The sequence below is a fragment of the Rhea pennata genome, unplaced genomic scaffold, assembly GCF_028389875.1.
Source record: "Rhea pennata isolate bPtePen1 unplaced genomic scaffold, bPtePen1.pri scaffold_33, whole genome shotgun sequence".
Classification (NCBI taxonomy): domain Eukaryota; kingdom Metazoa; phylum Chordata; class Aves; order Rheiformes; family Rheidae; genus Rhea; species Rhea pennata.
Window position 1 is genome coordinate 2,254,518 of NW_026907680.1, and position 7,792 is coordinate 2,262,309.

General features: G+C 44.7%; 1 pseudogene; it reads left to right on the top strand.

The window, feature by feature from the left end:
- The first annotated feature begins 3,558 nt into the window (after positions 1-3,558).
- LOC134154701 (uncharacterized) lies at positions 3,559-6,206 on the top strand (annotated as a pseudogene).
- Positions 6,207-7,792: the final 1,586 nt, after the last annotated feature.

Sequence of the window (7,792 nt, forward strand, 5' to 3'; positions counted from 1 at the left end):
AGCTGGAAGTACATGTGTTGGCCTCCACACATCTACTGAAGGATCTGCAGCAAATGCAGATGTACCCCAGGACTCCACTTTCCAGGGCAATACAGAGGAATCGTGATATTCTGAGCAGAAAGGATGTGGCTTGCACAAAAGACTATGCAAAGCTGGTGAAAAATATTTGCTTTACCCAGCACGGTAATGGTTTCCCACTAAATGGTCTGGCTGTGAGAAATCCTTGCCGCAGGCTGAACCTAAACTCCAAGGGGTTTCAAAAACTGCCAGGCACACTGCACTTCCCTCTAACAAGCCTGCAGGGATATGGAGCTTGTCTGGCACCGTAAAGTCCATGTCCCTTCTTGTGCGAGTAACCAACTGGCTAACCTTTCTTCTGCAGCTTGGTGGAGCTGCCTAAGTATTTTGTATGGAAGCACATGTGTGGTCTTGCTCCAGTCAGGCGCTGCCTTTTAGCCACAGCAGTCCCTCTGCTCCCTTCCATTCTCTTCCTGCTACAGACATGTAGCGTTTTCAGCGTTCTCTTAGCACTGAGCACATTGCTCTTGGATCTGTTATGTGTCCCCTACTTCAGTCCTCCTGCAGTGGAAAACCCTGTAGTGCAGCCCAGCATGGCCACTGGCAGGCACAAGGCTTTGATGCTGAGTGTGAGGGCACTTGTGCCTTGCACCCGGGAGCCTCGCAGCAGGAAAATGGTGTCAGTGCTGACAGGGAGGTGATTCCAGCCCCACCCACCTGGAAGCCAGGAGGAGGAACCTTGCTGCTGCTTCTGCTAGTGAGCTCACTTGGGCCTCAAGACCTGAGAGGCCACCAGTGGCCACAAGGCTGCTGTTAGTGCCTAGGAGGGCACAACCAGCCCGAGGAAGCAGCAGGGGTGTTGGTGTTAGAGAAATACTGTGGGAAAAACCTTGCAAATAGTTAACAAGACTCAAGGACACGGGGGAGAGAAAAACAGTACTGCAAAGGATAACCAGCTCCGGCTAAATGACCTTCATGAAACCACAGCGCTGTAAAGATTGCGAGGAGTAGGTAAGACAAAAAGATCAGAATAACCCAGAAGTGACCTTAGGTTCATTAAGGCTTATTAACATATTGAACTTCACACCCCTAAATGAATAATGAGATGGAAATGACATGATAATGATGTTACCGCCTCTTCTTCGCTTCCTATGCTAATTAACAAGAATGTGAAAGCCCAAGCGCAGAGCGATTACCTGAGGTAATGAAACTGTAACCAACAGGAAAACTTGCATGAAGTACTCTTTGAAAAGCGTGTATAAACAAAGAACGAGAAGGGGAGAAAGTGTGCTAGCTTTGTGGATTTACCAGCTAGCCCCCATCTCTGCGCAGAAATGAAATCAACAAACACCTCGACCCTGTGTGTCTATTGGTTGCTTGCACACCGGGTAACAGCACCCAGATTTTGGGACAACAGTTTGGCGACCCAGGTGGGACTTGCCAGAAGGCCTTGCCCGGATCATCTTGCAATTCCCGACAGCGGACTGGATCGGATCAAGCTCCAGGATGCACTGACCTGTTGATGGGAGAGTCCTCCGACCTCCCTCCGTAGTCGGGGCGACAAGAGCCGCAAAGGTGCAACGCTGACCAGAGGTATTTGTGCCAGGGTGAAAGGGGGGTGAATCTTTGGATTGGTGAGTATAAACTTTACCTACTTCCACGGAAGATTATGTTGGATTATGTCACACATAGACACTCGGCAAAGGTTGCCTTAAATTGGCCAGAGGGGTCAGAGCTGAGTGCGCACAAAGGTACGGGAAAAAAGGTATTTCTAGGTAATAAGGTTGGTATTTCTAGGTAATTAACATGGGATCAAGCCAATCCATGATTCCTCCCTGTAGCCCTTTGGGTTGTATTTTGAAACACTGGAATATTTTTGGAGGAGATAGGATGACAAAAAAAAAAAAAAAAAAGAATGAAAAGATGTTGTAATCAATGGTGGCCAATATATAAGCTGGAATGTGATGAGAAATGGCCAAAAAATGAACTATAACACTATATTACAGTTACTGCTGTTTTGTTGCTGGAAGGGGAAGTGGGATGAAATACCCTATGTGGAGGCTTTTGTGTCACTATATAGGGAAGCAGAAATGCAGAGGGATTGTGAACTTATAAGTAAGGAGGAATCTGTAATGGTTGCAGTAGGAAAGAAGGAAGAGAGCGGGTATTGTGCTAACAGACAAATTCTGAATGGAGAGGAGCAGGAGGATGTACAACTACTGACAGTGCCCCCCTCTTGTGGAAACGATTCCACCGCAGTTGAAGCATCGGCCCCCCCGCTAGAAAGCCAAGAGTCCAGCCCTATTTCTGGCCGAACTAGGAGACGGAAACAACCTGTTCTACAGGCTCCTTTGAGACAAGCGGTGGGACCAGAAGGGCTGCCAGTATTTGTACATGTTCCTTTTACCTTGGATTTACTAAACTGGAAGCAGTCTATTGGATCATATAGGGAAAATCCTGAGAAGCTGCATCAGCTTTTGGAGACTATTATGATAACTCATAATCCGAACTGGGGAGATGTGCAGGCGCTGTTGAATGCTTTCCTGACGGGAGAAGAAAGGAGGCTGGTAATTGCTAAGGCAAAAGAAGAGGGTGAGAGAAGGGACAGAAAGGGGGAACCTGAGGTCTATTTACGCACCAGAAAGGATCCAGAGTGGGATCCAAATAGGAGCAAGGGTAGGGAGCTATTGAGGCAGTATCAACAGCTAATCTTATACGGGTTTCGGTACAGAGTTCCGAAACCAAAGAACGCATCAAAACTGTATGAAGTAAAGCAAGGGCCTGAAGAAAATCCCTCTGCCTTTTATGAAAGATTATGCGAAAGAGCCAGAAAATGGACAGACCTGGATCCAAATGAGGAAGCAAATCAAAGGCTGTTTAATATGCTCTTTATTGGCCAGTCAGCTCAGGATATTAGAAAGAAGCTGCAGAAGGTAGATGGAGCTGGGGGAATGTCTATTCCACAGCTGATAGAAATAGCGTATAAGGTATATAATAATCGAGATGAAAAGAGAACAAGAGAAACACAAAATCGAATGAAACTGCAGGCTTCTCTCCTGGCAGCTGTCCAGAGGAATGAATCCCAAGGCAGGGGCAGGGGAAGCAGGAGAGGTAACAGAGGAGGAAGAGGTGGAAGGGGAGGGAGGCCAGGAGGAGGCCTCCCTAGACCCGCTTTGGGTCCAAATCAATGTGCAATTTGTAAGCAGGAAGGGCACTGGAAAGATGAATGTCCAAAGCAAAGAAGGATAACAAAGCTACAGAGCCCAGCAAACACCGACCTAATTATGTTAGAGGAGTCAGATATGGAATGAAGGGGACCAGGGGAGAAAATCAGAATTTCCTCAGCTGATCCCCTGGTTCCAGTAAAGCTGGGGAATGAAACTATAGATTTTTTTATTAGATAGTGGAGCCACTCATTCAGTGATAACTAGTTGTAAAGGACCCTTAAGTAAGGGTCCACCATTGTTGGGGCTACGGGAAGGAAAGCTTTGAGGCCATTTTTTGCAACCAATGGAGTGCACGATTGGAGGTACTAAATTGACTCATGAATTTCTCTCTATGCCAGAGTGTCCCCTCCCTTTATTAGGATGGGATTTACTATGCAAACTGAATGCGCAGGTGACCTTTTCTGAGAGTTCCGTGCAGCTCCACAGCCCTCCAGAATCGGCATGGAGAGCACAGATCTGCCTTTTGATGGGATCGGCTCCAGACGATAACAGTGCAAGTATCCCTTCAAGTGTATTGGATGCGGTGATTCCCTTGGTTTGGGCCTCAACAAAGCCAGGCAAAGCAAAAAACGCGACTCTGGTCAAAATAGAGCTGCAACCAGGAGCGAAGCCAGTTAGGGTGCATCAGTACCCTGTTAAGCTAGAAGCACGTAGAGGATTGGAACCCCTAATTAATGCCTTCTTGCAATATGGCTTGCTTAGAGAGTGTCAGTCTGAATTCAATACACCAATCCTGCCGGTAAGGAAACCGCACTCCCAAGAATATCAACTGGTCCAGGACCTGAGGGCAGTGAACCAAATAACAAAAGATATCCATCCAAGTGTGCCAAACCTATATACTCTTTTAGCCTCAGTGCCTGAGACTAACAATTGTTTTACAGTGCTAGATTTAAAGATGCTTTTTTCTGTATTCCTATAGAGGAACAAAGCCAGACAATTTTCGCCTTTGAATGGGAAAGTCCCACTACAAGGAAGAAGGAGCAGTTATGCTGGACGGTTCTTCCTCAAGGATTCAAGGACAGCCCTATCCTGTTTGGTGAGATCTTGGCCAAAGAACTAGCCCAATGGCAGGAAGGTAACAAAAATGTCACTCTTTTACAGTATGTGGATGATATTTTGAGTGGAGTGGATTCAGAGCAAATATGTTTAGAGGCGACAGTGAGTCTGTTCAATTGTTTGGGACTTGCCGGGTATCGTGTTTCAAAGAAAAAGGCTCAGATTGCGAAGAAGGAAGTCCAATATCTTGGATTTAAAATATCAAAAGGAGAACGTGCACTAGGAGCGGAAAAAAAAGAGGCTATATGCCGAATTGCAGGACCCCGCACAAAAAGACAGCTGAGAGGATTCTTGGGAATGGCAGGATTTTGCTGTATATGGATCTCTAATTTTGTGCTGATAACTAAACCTTTATATGCAGCCCTAAAGGGTCCGGGAGAATGGTTAGAGCGGACCCCAGAATGCCGTGCTAGTTTCGATGAAATAAAAAAGAAATTGACGGAAGCTCCAGCACTGGGACTCCCAGATATGGCTAAACCCTTTCAATTGTATGTGCATGAGCGGCAGCAGGTGGCCTCGGGAGTAATGACCCAAATGCTTGGGAGCCGGAAAAGACCGGTGGCATATCTTTCTAAACAATTAGACAAAGTAAGTAAAGGATGGCCGGCCTGCCTCCGGGCTATAGCAGCCACCGTCTTTATTAATACAAGAGGCCCGCACATTGACTCTGGGTAGCAGCTTTGTACAGAATGGAGAGAGAAAGGCTGGATATGCAGTAGTGACTCAATGGAAAGAAGTAGAAGCTAAACCATTGCCACAAAACACCTCAGCACAAGAGGCTGAAATCATTGCCCTTATACGAGCCCTTGAAATCGGAAAGAGCCAAAGAGTAAATATAGATACTGACTCAAAGTATGCTTTTGGGGTAGTTCACACTCATGGAGCGATTTGGAAAGAACGAGGGCTCTTAAATTCTCAAGGAAGTAATATCAAGTATGGACAAGAGATATTAAGATTGTTCAAAGCAACAGTGGAACCCAAAGAAGTAGCTATAATGCATTGCAAAGCCCACCAGAAGGGAAATAGTGAAGTGGCACAAGGAAACAGGAGAGCAGATATGGCAGCCAAAAAGGCAGCACTAGCAGGACAGGTGATTGGGGCTTTATTACCCAGTAGAAAAATGCAAATGAGACCTCCTGAATATTCAGACAATCAATTGGCAGAAAGGCTAAAATGTACAAAAAATGCTGAAGGGTGGTGGGTCACTCCAAATGGACAAGCTTTAACTACAGCCAAAATGATGGAAGTGCTCCTCAAGAGACTGCATGAAGAAACTCACATGGGAGCAGATGCTATGATAAGCAGCGTAAAAAAGATATGCCGTGGGATCAAAGATGCTATCAAATGCTGACCTTATTGTAAGGAGATGCCCCACCTGTTGTGCAACTAACCCCAAAATTCAGAAGAAACCACCTATGGGAGAACTAAGAAGAGGGTTAACCCCAGGGGAACACTGGCAGATCGATTTCTCTGAATTGCCTAAATGCGGTTGGTTTAAATATTTATTTGTTTTGGTAGATACATTTTCTGGTTGGCCAGAAGCCTTCCCATGCTCCACCAATAGTGCAAAAGAGGTAATTAAAATTTTACTAAAAGAGAATTCCTCGATTTGGGATTCCTGAAGGCATATCCTGAAATAATGGACTTCATTTTATTTCAGAGGTGGTTCAAGGAACATCCAGATTTTTACAGATGAAATGGGAATTACACACTCCATGCAGACCCCAGTCTAGCGGTAAGGTAGAAAGAATGAACCAAACACTTAAAAGACGTATTTCAAAACTGTGTCAGGAAACCCATCTTAAATGGGTAGATGTATTACCAATGGCCTTGATGAGAATAAGAATAACCCCAAGAATAAAAAAGGGAGTAAGCCCTTTTGAAACACTTTACGGGAAACCTTACCCAATTAATGAAATAGGGGGATGAAGTGATCAAAGGCATGTAAGAGGGGAAGAAATGTTGAGGGAGTATTTATTGTCTTTGTCTCGGGTACTAACATCTTTACATAGGTACTTTAATCAACGTACCCCCCCTTCCATTGGATTCCCCTGTGCATGACTTCAAGCCTGGGCATCTAGTTTATATTCGGACATGGAAAGAAGAACCACTAAGAGAAAAGTGGAAAGGACCTTACCTGGTGCTTCTGACAACTGGTACTGCAGTAAAGGTGGAGGGAATAAGTTCCTGGACCCACTATTCCCGAATAAAGAAGGCACCTTTGAATGACTCGTGGACTGCCACACCCACAAGATAGGTCTCAAGATAATACAGAAGTTACAAAAGTGATGAATTGCACTTGGAAAATTGAACTCTTTTACATGGAAATAGAGTGCTCTTAAGTGTTATTAGGTGTTATTTTGCATTCTGATAGTATTGTTAATTATAGATAGAGCTGATTTACAAGAATATTGATTTGTTTAATTTAATTTGTTTGCTATAGAGTTAAGATGGAAAATGAGGACATTGTTAACTTTGTTATGCACGCTCATTGGTACAACTAACCTGATTTTGTAGCTTATACGGACCTTCAGAAAAAGTGACTCAGATTACCGCTTGCTTCCCTGTTCCCCAAATCTCCCGGATTACCCATGCCATGGGAAATACTTAGAATTAATTTAACATCCATGTAAGAATAATTGAAGTTGTTTAAATGAGACTTGCTAGATAAGTGATATTAACAAGTCTCGAAGGGGGGAATTGTTAGAGAAATACTGTGAGAAAAAAAACTTGCAAATAGTTAACACGACTCAAGGACAAGGGAGAGAGAAAAACAGTACTGCAAAGGATAACCAGCTCCGGCTAAATAACCTTGATGAAACCACAGCGCTGTGAAGATTGTGAGGGGAAGGTAAGACAAAAACAGCAGAATAACCCAGAAGTGACCTTAGGTTCATTAAGGCTTATTAACATATTAAACTTCACACTCCTAAATGAATAATGAGATGGAAATGACATGATAATGATGTTACCGCCTCTTCTTCGCTTCCTGTGCTAATTAACAAGAATGTGAAAGCGCAAGCGCAGAGCGATTACCTGAGGTAATGAAACTGTAACCAATAGAAAGATTTGTATAAAATACTCCCTGGAAAGCGTGTGTAAATCAAGAATGAGAGGGGGAGGAGGTGTGTTAGCTTTGTGGATCTACCACCTAGCCCCCATCTCTACACAGAAATGAAATGAACAAATATCTCGACCCTGTGTGTCTATTGGTTGCTTGCACACCGGGTAACAGAACCCAGATTTTGGGACAACAGTATCGCAGTTTTACCCCTCTGTTTAAAAAAATAAACCACATCAACTTCTAACCCCCTTTTTGATTTGCCTGAATTTGCAATGGATCCCCCCCTTAAAAAGTGGGGCCCGCTCTTTGAAACAAAGGCAAGTGTTTTCCCCCAAAAGCCAATTCCGCAGAAGGGGAACGGCGGCACGTGCAGGCGTGGTGAGACGCTCGCGCAGGCGTCGTTCCGCAGCGGGGACGTTCCACTGCT